A 13192-nucleotide genomic window follows, 5' to 3' on the forward strand; every position below is an offset into this window, starting at 1 on the left:
TGTTTATTCTGTATGCGCATATGATGCAGCACACATTGCTAACGACACTATTTTTTAAAAAATGTACTTGATTCATAAAAATACATATATAATCACTGAAGCAGTTTGGTTCTGTACGGTAGGATATGAAGAAACAAATAAACATTGGAGTTTGACTCTATCCAAACCGAACGCATTTCTGACTTGTACAAAATTATATTTACACATATTTTAAATTTGGGAAGAGTCCTAGAACTGTGCGGCCCCCATTTAATTTCTAACAACACTGATCTCTTGCCGCGTTTCTGTAGCCGATGCCGGAACTTCAGCATGGCAGCTGAGAGTGCATATAATTTTAGTACACTGATAGTTTATCATTTACAGTGATAAGGAGTGATATTTCTGTACTCTGTGCAAGTTACATTCACTAGTCATTTGATGAAGGTTTAATTATATTGTGAACCCTAGGGTGCTGAACTAAAATAAGTTGTTGGATAAGATATTTACTGAGAGCCCGTTCAGATACATTAATGCACAGCTCTGCGGGAAGTGAGTCTTGAATTCAGGCCTCTTGGCTCAAAGGTAGGGACACTACCACTGCCCTAAAAATGTTCGCTAATGCTGTTATGAACGATTCACTTTCTGGACGGTAGCTCCCAACCTTCTGTTTGTGAATTTGCTCTGGTGAATCCATATAGGGAATCCAAAACTTTCAGGACATTTGCCACTGCAACTGTAATAATTCAGTTCATTACACTGTCAGATCCAATAACTGTCCTATGTCAAATCTTCAATGAGATTGTTGGCGATTGGCGTTTAATAATTTGGAGAATTTATAATTGAACAGAACCGTTCCTCATCACAAAGCATTAGGCTCTGGTACAGCCGCGACACTCCACTCAGTCACTACTTTGAAATGAATTGTTCAAAGGCTCCGCGCCGAATGTTGAAAGAAAAGCGATAAACGCAGGTAGTGTTGCTATCTGTCCCTTGTGGCTGTCGCTCAAGCACAAACTTGGTCGCAAAACGTGTCTTAGCTGCCATCCTCAAAAACAGGGACTCAATTAAAGCAGGAGAGAAATAATAAATGATCTTAATAGCATCGGCGGAATAAACTAATGGAGGAGAATTAAATAACGTTCAAGTTAATTTTTTTTCTGTTTATTTTTAACTAATCCAACTTTATGTTTTGTTTTGCAATTAACCATGCTTTATTAAGAAAAGCGTGTCGTTGTGAATTCCCAAAATAAAATCAACATTCGTTAGCCAAAACACAGGGCTGATTATGAAAAATTCATAAATGCATGTTTTCAACAGGCAAGTCGCTCAGGAAAAATCAAAGGAATTATGATAATGGTCTTCCATTCAACTTGTTGACCCAGGAAAACATATTGTGTTCTCCAGCTCTTTTTTTGATGAAAACAGTCCTGGAGTTTTGATTTCACTCCTTGACTGGGAAACAGGGCAGGCAATGGCCAAGTGGGGTTATCACTGGACTGTTAATCCAGAGACCCAGGGAATGTTCTGGGGACCCGGATTTGAATCCTGCCTTGGCAGATGGTGGAATTTGAATTCACTAATAATCTGTAAGAGTCTAATAATGACCATGAATCAAGTGGTTCATAAATGTCCTTTAGGGAAGGAAACTATTATCCTTACTTGGTCTAGCCTACATGTGACTTCAGATGCACAATAAAGTGGTTGACTCTTACCTGCAGTTAGGGATGGACAATAAAAAAAATGGGCAAGTCAGCGATGCCCTCATCCCATGAACGAATTCAAAAAAAAATCCACACACTGATCATGCTTTATGTGCATAACTGCCTTATGTGAATCAGCAATGTAGCAATAGCATTTCCTAGATAATACCATTAGGCCATTGCCTCCTCTGTTTCCTGTGATTTCTCACTGTACTGACACAGTTTAATTTGAAGTACTATAGGATTAACCTTTCCATGTCAACCAATGCATTCCACTGGGACTCTCAATCAACACCATGGTTCAACTAAACTACATTGTGGCATGTATCAAGTTGGTGGGCTGCAAAGTATTACGCAGGTCTTGCTGAATATGGTCACTGATTATTTCAGAAGTTGAATGGTGCTGAACATTGTGCAATCATCTGCAAACATCTACACTTCTGACCTTATGATGGAGAGAAAGTCCTTGATGAAGGAACTGAAGGTGGTTGGGCCTAGGATACTACCCTGAGGAACTCCTGCAGACGGGGGCTGAGAAGAATGATCTCCAACCGCAACACCATCTTCCTTTGTCCTAGGTACAACTCCAATCAGCAGAGAGATTTGCTCCTGATTCCTATTTCAATTACATGAAGATGTTAAATTAGTTAGAAAGTAACAAAGATGTGCTATTTGATTTCTTCGTCTTCTGTATCTGAACAAGAGAAAAAAAGTAATTTCACAATCAGGACATACAAATAATCTGCTGTGACTTATCTGGTAGTTTGACCTCCCTCCCTGTGGAGCAGCATGTAACATCTGTCTTTTGTCATTTTCCTACCTTCCTGTTATGGACAGCCAAAATTGGGAACTTTCTATTCAGAAAGTGAGACCTCAATCCTTTTAACTAGGCTGATTGTGTCAAAAGCTGCAGAAACTTTGATTCAAGGAACATTTTTAGAAAATAAGTTTATACTCCTCACCATTGTCTTAAAATCTATTTAGTATTGTTTGTTTTTTAAATGGTCATAAATTTTATCAGATAATATACATGCTACCAGCCTTTCTGCTACTGTATAAAGTGTCTTTGCCAATGGCCTTGGCACCAATCCTAGTTAATGCTTGCTTTTACTACTAACCAATGCAGTTGTGTCAAATGCCTCAAGTACCTTTGACGGTAGGTTCCACATTAAAAAAAAATCATAATGAGCTTACATGTGTAGGAAACATAGCCAAAATTTGAATCTAGTTATGATTCAAGGTAATGTTGGTACATTATCACTGGAATAATCATGACTAATTTGATATACTTAACATACAATTAACTGTTAAAAGAAACATGGTAAACAAACTTGGAGGGTTTAGTACGAATGATTTACACTGAATGCAATTTTCTAACCATCATATATATCAATAACACATCTTTCACATTTACATTTAAAAATAATTCTAGCAATGTTTTAAATAGTGCAAAGGAGAAGAACTAATGGAGATTGTACATATAATTTGTGCCAGATATGTCTAAATGAAACTGTCTTGAAATAAGTGAGTGTGGTGCTTAAAAAGCACAGCCGGTAAGACTGCATCCAAGGAACAGGAGAATCGATGTTTCGGGCATAAGCCCTTCATCAGGAAAGAGGTCAGGATGAAGGACGTATGCCCGAAATGTCAATTCTCCTGCTCCTTGAATGCTGCCTGACCTGCTGTGCTTTTCCAGCATCACACACTTGACTCTGATCCCCAGCGTTTGCAGTCCTCACTTTCTCCTGTCCTGAAATAAGCATATATTTAAGATGATTATTTTTTCTGTTATATGTTTAAAGTTTAAGAAGATAAAGAAGAAAAAAGATGCATGATCATGCAAATACAAAATTGTATTAAGCTACCCAACATTCAGTTTTCTAACTATTATATTTTATTTTGCCTGCACCACACTTATAAAACTGTTGAAAAAATGTCATTCATTGATTGTCGGTGAATAAACCATTTGGTCTGATGAAGACACTCCTTTGTTTAGAAATAATTTCAGATCTTTGAACTGTAGAAGTTAAAGATAATATACTTAGTAGATGTCTTCTGAGCACAATTTACAGTGGATAGAGGCAAATGGTGATGAATTTAACATTAAAGGAAAGTTAAAGGACCCATGTAGTTTCACCCATTCATTGGATGTGTGGTTTGCTGGCTGGGCCAGATTTATTGTCTATCCTTAGTTGTTTTTCAGAAGATGGTGGTGACCTGACTACTTGAATCTGTAGTCATCAGTTTACTTTTAATTTCAGAATTTAATTAAATTCAAATTCCACCATTTATTGTGGTGGCATTTAAACCCAGGTTCCCAGAAAATTACCTGTGTCTTTGATTTTTAGTCCACTGGCAACACAACTATGCCATCATCTCCTCAAAAAATATACCAAATACTGATTTGCAAAGAACTAGTTCACAGGGAATGTAATGCTATTGACTTGCTAACAGTGCAACTATATTCCCATTGATTTACTGTCTCATAAATAGTCCATGACACTTCATTCATTTTCATTTGCCTAATAATGTCATTGATTTATTTTTCCTGGAACAATATTTCCATTCTTGCACTGTTTGCCTTTATGGAAGCCCCATGTAAATGTTTTATTACCATTATAGGATGCTAACCCACATGTATGAGTTTTCACTGGATTGTGCTAATCTCATATAATGTGGCCAACTTTCAATTTTATTTGTGCTTGCATTTACAATGAATCGGTTTTGAGGAATATGATTACTTACTTTTGATCAACTTTTTCTTTTCAAAATAGACCTGTCTTTCTGGGACAGCTTGCAAGAATAATAATGATAGTTCTTTTCAGTGTGTCTGACAGTTTTAAAACTCATCCCATTTGTTCTTAAAATTTATTTTTAATTCTACTCTAATATGTAACTTTATTATTTATATTTCCAGCTATGTTATATTTCTTTCTTTGTATATCATACACAAACAGGATCTTCTTACAATTGACTATGTTCAATTAGGTTTCTATATCTTTGCTACTGAGAACCGCAGTTATTTTATAGACAGCTAGCAATTCTAACCATGGTGTCTTCAGCAGACTATCTTTACCTAATGTGGCAGTGCTTAGATTATTCCTTGCAAGATAAAAAAACTAGGGCATGGGTCTTGTGGAATTGAAATCAAACATTTATTGCAATTAACTGTAATGTATACAAATATTGAATCCATGGCACATCCATGTCTAACATTAAGCTTTTGGTTACAAAGAGTAGCATGCTTCAATAAGTGTGTCATCCTTCAAGTGACAAATTAAGATGGATTTGGAGAACTTTATACTCTCAGGTCACATGTTATCATACAGTGATGTTATCACGATCATATCTCATTAAGGTATACAGTCATGCAAACTGTGATATATAATACAACAGGTATAGAATTATTCAAGCAAATCAAGAGGGATCAAGTTAAAAATCACACAGCACCAGGTTATAGTCTAACAGGTTTATTTGGAGGCACTAGCATTCGAGGCGCTGCTTCTTCATCAGGTGGTTGATAACCAACTGATGAAGAAGCAGCGCTCCAAATGTTAGAGCCTCCAAATAAATTTTTTGGACTATAAACAGGTGTTGTATGATTTTTAACTTTGTCCAACCCAGTCCAACACCGGCACCTCCAAATCATAAAGAGGGATCAGATTACTTGCAAGAAGACTTCACTATCCTCCTAATTTTGCTCAAGGCACATATGAGGGAAAGAAAGCAGCTAGAAAGTGCACAGCATTGAAGATTTTGGAGCTGCAAGTGTCACAGAACACAGTCATCTTGAAAAACATTTTTGTGTCTCTTTCCAGATCTGGTTGTGACCCAAGGTAACTGGTACATCGAACTTAAGTGTTGGATACTACATGCTACAATATCATCCCAAACATAACCATGGAATAGATTGAAGAGGAAGGCAAGAAAATGAGATTACAGTTAGGATCTCAACAAGTTGGAGATTAGGAGAATGAAGGTTCCTGGAGGTAGTCATTACCATATTGTGGGATTTCAAAGGTAGTGAATTCACGTAACCATTGTATAATAGCTGTTTGACAATAACGAGATTACATCATCTTTGAATGTTAAATGCTGTCAGATTACATGGAACTGGGATCTAAGTGAAGAAATTTCAAGTGAAGTCCTGCTGTGGCACATCTCTGTACCTAGAGTAAATAATTATAGAGTCATAGAGTCATAGAGATGTACAGCATGGAAACAGACCCTTCGACCCTTCATCCATGCTGACCAGATATCTCAACCCAATCTAGTCCCACCTGCCAGCACCCGGCACATATCCCTCCAAACCTTTCCTATTCATATACCCATCCAAATGCCTTTTAAATATTACAATTGTACCAGCCTCCACCACTTCCTTTGGCAGCTCATTCCATACACGCACCACCTTCTGTCTGAAAAAATTGCCCCTTAGATCTCTTTTATATCTTTCCTCTCTCACCCTAAACCTATGCCCTCTAGTTCTGAATTCCCCCACCCTAGGGAAAAGACTTTGTCTATTTATCCTATCTATGCCACTCATAATTTTGTAAACCTCTATAAGGTCACCCCTCAGCCTCTGATGCTCCAGGGAAAACAGCCCCAGCCTGTTCAGCCTCTCCACATAGCTCAAATCCTCCAACCCAGGCAACATCCTTGTAAATATTTTCTGAAGCCTTTCAAGTTTCACAACATCTTTCCAATAGGAAGGAGACCAGAATTGGATGCAATACTCCAACAGTAGCCTAACCAATGTCCTGTACAGCCGCAACATGACCTCCCAACTCCTGTACTCAATACTCTGCTCAATAAAAGAAAGCATATCAAACGCCTTCTTCATTATCTTATCTACCTGCGACTCCACTTTCAGGGAGCAATGAACCTGTTCTCCAAGGTCTTTTTGCTCAGCAACACTCTCTAGGACCTTACCATTAAGTGTAAAAGTCCTGCTAAGATTTGCTTTCCAAAAATGAGTACCTTGCATTTAGCTGAATTAAACTCCATCTGCCATTTCTCGGCCCATTGGCCCATCTGAACAAGATCCTGTTGTAATCTGAGGTATCCTTCTTTGCTGTCCACTACACCTCCAATTTTGGTGTCATCTGCAAACTTACTAACTGTACCTCTTATGCTTGCATCCAAATCATTTATGTAAATGACAAAAAGTAGAGGACCCAGCACCAATCCTTGTGGCATTCCACTGGTCACAGGCCTCCAATCTGAAAAACAAGCCTCCACCACCACCCTCTGTCTTCTACCTTTGAGCCAGTTCTGTATCCAAATGGCTAGTTCTCCCTTTATTCCGTGAGATCTAACCTTGCTAATCAGTCTCCCTTGGGGAACCATGTCAAGCACCTTACTGAAGTCCATATAGATCACATCTACTTCTCTGCCCTCATCAATCCTCTTTGTTACTTCTTCAAAAAACTCAATCAAGTTTGTAAGACATGATTTCCCAAGCACAGAGCCATGTTGACTATCCCAAATCAGTTCTTGCCTTTCCAAATACATGTACATCCTGTCCCTCAGAATTCCCTCCAACAACTTGCCCACCACCGATGTCAGGCTCACTGGTCTATAGTTCCCCGGCTTGTCCTTACTACCCTTCTTAAATAGTGGCTGCACATTAGCCAACCTCCAGTCTTCCGGCACCTCACTTGTGACTATCAATTGTACAAATATCTCAGCAAGTGGCCCAGCAATCACTTCTCGAGCTTCCCACAGAGTTCCCGGGTATACCTGATCAGGTTCTGGGGATTTATCCACCTTTATGCGTTTCAAGACATCCAGCACTTCTCCTCTGTAATATGGACATTTTGCAAGGTGTCACCATCTATTTAGCTACTTTCTCTATCTTCCATATCCTTTTCCACAGTAAATACTGATGCAAAATACTCGTTTGGTATCTCCCCCATTTTCTGTGGCTCCACACAAAGGCCGCCTTGCCTATCTTTGAGGGACCCAGTTCTCTCCCTAGTTACCCTTTTGTCCTTAATGTATTTGTAAAAACCCTTTGGATTCTCCTTAATTCTATTTGCCAAAGCTATCTCATGTCGCCGTTTTGCCCTCCTGATTTCCCTCTTAAGTATACTCCTATTTTCTTAGAAGAGCAATACTCCAAAAGTGGCCGAACCAATGTCCTGTACAGCTGCAACATGTCCTCCCAACTTCAGTACTCAATACTCTGACCAATAAAGGAAAGCATACCAAACGCCTTCTTCACTATCCTAACTACCTGCGACTACACTTTCAAGGAGCTATGAACCTGCACTCTAAGGTCTCTTTGTTCAGCAACACTCCCTAGGACTTAGTGTATAAGTCCTGATAAGATTTGTTTTCCCAATATGCAGCACCTCGCATTTATCTGAATTAAACTCCACCTGCCACTTATCAACCCATTAGCCCATCTGGTCCAGATCCTGTTGTAATCTGAGGTAACTGTCTTCGCTGTCCACTACACCTCCAATTTTGATGTCATCTGCAAACTTACTAATTGTATCTCTTATGCTCGCATCCAAATCATTTCTGAAAATGACAAAAAGTAGAGGTCCCAGCACCAATCCTTGTGGCACTCCACTGGTCATAGGCCTCCATTCAGAAAAACAACCCTCCACCACCACCCTCTGTCTTCTACCCTTGAGCCAGTTCTGTATCCAAATGGCTAGTTCTCCCTGTATTCCATGAGATCTAACCTTGCTAATCAGTCTCCCATGGGGAACCTTGTCGAACGCCTTACTAAAGTACACTTGTACACACTTAGCAAATTCCTCTCCATGTAAACACTTAACACTATGGCCATCCAAGTCTATGTTCAGAAAATTAAAATCCCCATACCATAACCACCCTATTATTTTTACAGATAGCTGAGATCTCCTTACAAGTTTATTTCTCAATTTCCCTCTGACTATTAGGGGGTCTATAATACAATCCCAATAAGGTGATCATCCCTTTCTTATTTCTCAGTTCCACCCAAATAACTTCCCTGGATGTATTCCTAGGAATATCCTCCCTCAGCACAGCTGTAATGCTATCCCTTATCAAAAATGCCACTCCCCCTCCTCTTTTGCCTCCCTTTCTATCATCCCTGAGTTTATCTGCCTTCCCTGTTAGGCCCCTTGCATTGAAATAAATGCAGTTTAATTTATTAGTCCTACCTTGTCCCTGCCTGCCTGACTGTTTGACTCGCTTCTGTTTTCAACTGTACCAGTCTCAGATTGATCTCTTTTCTCTCTATCTCCATGTATCCCACCGCCCCCACCTTACTAGTTTAAATCTTCCCGAGCAGCTCTAGCAAATCTCCCTGCCAGTATATTAGTCCCCTTCCAATTTAGGTGCAATCCGTCCTTCTTGTACAGGTCACTTCTACCCCAAAAGAGATTCCAATGGTCCAGAAATGTGAATCCTTCTCCCATACACCAGCTCCTCAGCCATGCATTCATCTGCTCTATCCTCCTATTCCTGCTCTCACTAGCTCATAGCGCCGAGAGTAATCCAGCTATTACTACTCTTGAGGACCTCCTTTTTCAATTCCCGCATAACTCTCTGTACTCTCTCTTCAGAATCTTAACCTTTTCCCTTCCTATGTCATTAGTTCCACTGTGGACAAGGACCTCTTGCTGGCCCCTTTCCCCCTTCAGAACATTCTGCACCCTCTCAGGGACATCCTTGATCCTGGTACCAGGGAAGCAACACACCATTCTGATTTTTCGCTGCTGGGCACAGAAACGTCTGTCTGTACCTCTGACTACAGAATCCCCTAACACAATTGATCTCTTGGAATCCGATGTACCCCTCGTTGCGTTAGAGCCAGTCTCAATACCAGAAACTTGGCTGTTCGTGCTGTGCTTCCCTGAGAATCCATCACCCCCTATATTTTCCAAAACAGCATACCTGTTTGAAATGGGTATAGCCACAGAAGGCTCCTGCACTAGCTCCCTACCTCTCTTACCTTTCCTGGAGTTAACCATCAATGTGACTGTATATGAGACTTTCCCCCCTTCCTATAACTGCTATCCATCACATACTGTTGCTGTTACAAATTCCTCATTGCTTCTAACTGTCTCTCCAACCGATCCATTAGATCTGATAAGATTCAAAACCAACAGCATTTATTGCAGACATAATCCGCAGTAACCCTTAAACTCTCTTTAAACACCCACATCTGACAAGAAGTGCATATCACTCTACTAAAGGCCATTTTTTGCTCCTTCATAATCTACAGACCCAGAAAATAACACCGTCTTATTCCTCTACAAGACACTGCCCCAGGTTAAATTAATAGTTATGGCTTATATTTTAAGTTTATTCAAGAGACATACCTCAAAAGACATATCATTAAGAAAGAACCCACTCTACTCACTACTGCAGATAAACCTTCAGTTAACAAACCTTCATCAGTTGCACTAGCATGGTATCCAGTCCTCATTTGTCTAAGACTCCTAAATTGCTCATGAGATTTAAAGAATGTGAAAATGGTGATGTGTGATCTGCAAACTGTCCATATGAGATTCCAGCAAATGCAGAATACACTCCAGAAAAATGCCTACAACAATAATTGTTGATGATTACCATTACTGAACACAAGGAGTTTGGAAAGTTACCATTAATCTCTCAAAACAATGATTGAGGCGATTGTCATTATCACCCAAGGAATTGGGGCAATTTAATAGAGACAATATGTTTTGCTACCCGACGTTCACAAAATGAATCAACTGGATTTAGCCTATTCAATTTGATCAATAGTTATGAGATAAGAGGACCTTTCAAACTGATTAAGAAATTCTTAAAGCAAAAAGATGAATCATTAATATTGAATTGCATGTGTTAATAGAGAGATTAACCAGAACATGCAAAGTTGCACATGAGCCATTATAAACTTCACAGGCAAAGATGAAAGAATGGGCAAACAAACATACTCAAAATATCTATTATTACCTTTGCAAGGAAACCCTCTGAAAGCAAAATTCAGTCGTCCATACAAGGCAGTTGGGAGCATTAATCAAGTGACTTATCTGATATCATACCCTGACCACAGGAAGAAGAATCAGTTATGTCACGTGAACAATTTAAAGCGATATTGTGGGAAGGAGGAAAATAAAAAGGTGAACTTACGTCAAGTGAAAAGGTTAGTGGTGGATAACAAGGACAGTAAGAGTGAAGTGGGACAGTGAGCCTCCTACAACTTGACTAGCTAATATTGGATTACTGGGACAATTTATTTTTAATACTTAGAAGGACAACCAGAACACCTACGACTTAGAAAATGTAGGGAAATCTGTAGAGTTACACCAGGATGTTAGCCAGATATGATCTGAATTTAGGGAGACCAATGCTAACAAAACAATATCATGATCTAAAAAGTATATTCTCTTGTTCGACCTCAGCTGGAGTATTGTGCAGAGTTCTGTGCCCGCCAGGATGCTAACTCATTGAAGACAGTACACAGAACACAAGAATGCCTCCAGGATTGAGAAATTTCATTTATGAGGTTGTATTGAAGAAATTGAAACTGTTCTCCTAGGAGAGAAGAAGACTGATAGATGTTTTCAAATTTATGAGTGTGAACATGGAATATAGTACAGTACAGCACAGGAACAGGCCTACTTTAAACTTTCTCCTTTAAATGTTCCTCCTCTCACATTAAACCTACTTCCCCAAATATTTGACATTTCACCCTGCAAAAGCGACTTTGGCTATCAACCCTATCCATGTCCTTCATAATTTTATATACTTCTATCAAAGCCCCCCTCAGCCTCCAATGTTCTAGTGAAAACAATCCAAGATTGTCCAACTTCTACTTATAGCTAATACACTCCAATCCAGGCAATATCCTCGTAAACCTCTTCTGAACCCTCTCCAAAGCCTTCGCATCCTTTTTATAGTGTAGTGACCAGAACTGCGTAAAGTACACCAAATGTGGCCTGACCAAAGTTTCATACAATTGCAACATGACTTGCCAACTTTTATGCTCCCATCAATGAAGACAAGTATGCCGTCTTCCTTCTTTATCCGCTTAGCCACTTAGTTGTCATTTTCAGAGAACTATGGACTTGGACCCACGGTCCCTCTGTATTTGATTTGATTTGATTTGATTTATTTATTGTCATGTGTGTTTGGTTACAAAATACAGTGAAAAGTGTTGTATAATGTCAACACTCTCCGGCACCATCTTAAAACACCGAAAAATAAACCAAAACGTAGAATCTAAAGGCAGAAAAATAAATAAAGTGTTCAACTTCACAGACCTTCTTACTAAGTGCTCCGCCATGGGTTCAAAAGGCTGCTCTCCACCTTCTCAAGGGTAATTAGGGATGGGCAATCAATGCTGGCCCAGCCAGTGACATCAACATCCCATGAGTGAATAAAACAAAATTATCAGTGAGTCATATGATCTGAAATCTGAGTAAAGAAGGTTCTAGTAAAATCCTGGTTTCCTTGCCTTTAGCGGAACTATTGTAAATAGTTAGTAAATGTTCTTTAGTTTGTACTAGCATGCCATCCAACCCCTGGTTCGCTAAGTCTCCAATAATATGTAATATTTATTTGCAGCTTATTTACACAACTTAAATCATTATCAGTTCTTATTGAATCTTCCTGTGTGGACATCAATATCAACTTTATTTTGATTTTTGCACAAACTAACTTACTGCAAATCCCATTCTTTCCATCTGCTAAAATGCATTTATGAGAAATTGTTGTGTAATCAGCTGAAATAAAGCACAATCAAATTTAGACTCCCTCTTGCAAGTTGTCAGTGATTTGCACTTAGTGTTTTTCACATGATGCTTCCTATTAATGGTAATATATGTTCCCAGCCACAATAACACCCTGCTACAATTATTCTTTGCATTCTGCCAGAGCCAATTTTGGATACAATTTGTCACTTTCCCCTGTATCTTACAGGCTTTTGCTTTTCTTCCCAGTCTGCATTTTTGGAACTTGTCAAAAAACCTTGTTAGAAGCTTTATCCATTATATCAAATGTGCTACTTTCATCAAAACACTTGCAACTGGCTTAAGCATTCGATCAAATTAGTAGGCAGAACCTTCCCATAACAAATCTTTGCACACTGTCATTCATTAATCTGTGCTTCTCCAACCAAGGTTAATATTTTTCACAGCAAGTTTCCAATGATTTTCCTAACTTTTTTGGGTAATACCTAGGAGGCAGAACAGGATTATGTTAGTATAACCAAGTCCAGATGTAGCAAAAGTGTGATGAGAGTTCAGCTAAACAGATGAGGAGACAAGAGCCAAGCTGAGTGATATTACCAAGGTGGAAATAATGCAGTCTAAGCAATGATGTAGATATGTGGTTGGAAACTTATTGTGAGTTCAGGTGTGATGAAGAGGTGGCAAACAGCCTCCTCTTGGTTTCTGACAGATGCCAAGGAGAGGGGTGATAAGAGAACAAAGTTGTGGTATGGACCAAATATGCTCGCTTCTGTCTTTGCAATGTTTTATTGGAGTAATTTCTGGCCATGCAATAATGGAGGCCAGATAAGCAGTCAAACT

At 39.1% G+C, this 13192-nt stretch overlaps 1 long non-coding RNA gene across 1 annotated transcript; it reads left to right on the plus strand.

Moving 5' to 3' along the window:
- Positions 1 to 458: 458 nt before the first annotated feature.
- Positions 459 to 12658, plus strand: LOC148145135 (uncharacterized). The gene is made up of 3 exons (XR_015750947.1): positions 459 to 561; positions 5498 to 5699; positions 11063 to 12658. It is a non-coding gene; the product is annotated as an uncharacterized LOC148145135 (long non-coding RNA).
- The last annotated feature ends 534 nt before the right edge of the window (positions 12659 to 13192 follow it).

Source organism: Chiloscyllium plagiosum, unplaced genomic scaffold, assembly GCF_037043375.1.
Source record: "Chiloscyllium plagiosum isolate Xiang-an unplaced genomic scaffold, Cpla_swu_hap1 HiC_scaffold_26, whole genome shotgun sequence".
In the NCBI taxonomy this organism is placed as follows: domain Eukaryota; kingdom Metazoa; phylum Chordata; class Chondrichthyes; order Orectolobiformes; family Hemiscylliidae; genus Chiloscyllium; species Chiloscyllium plagiosum.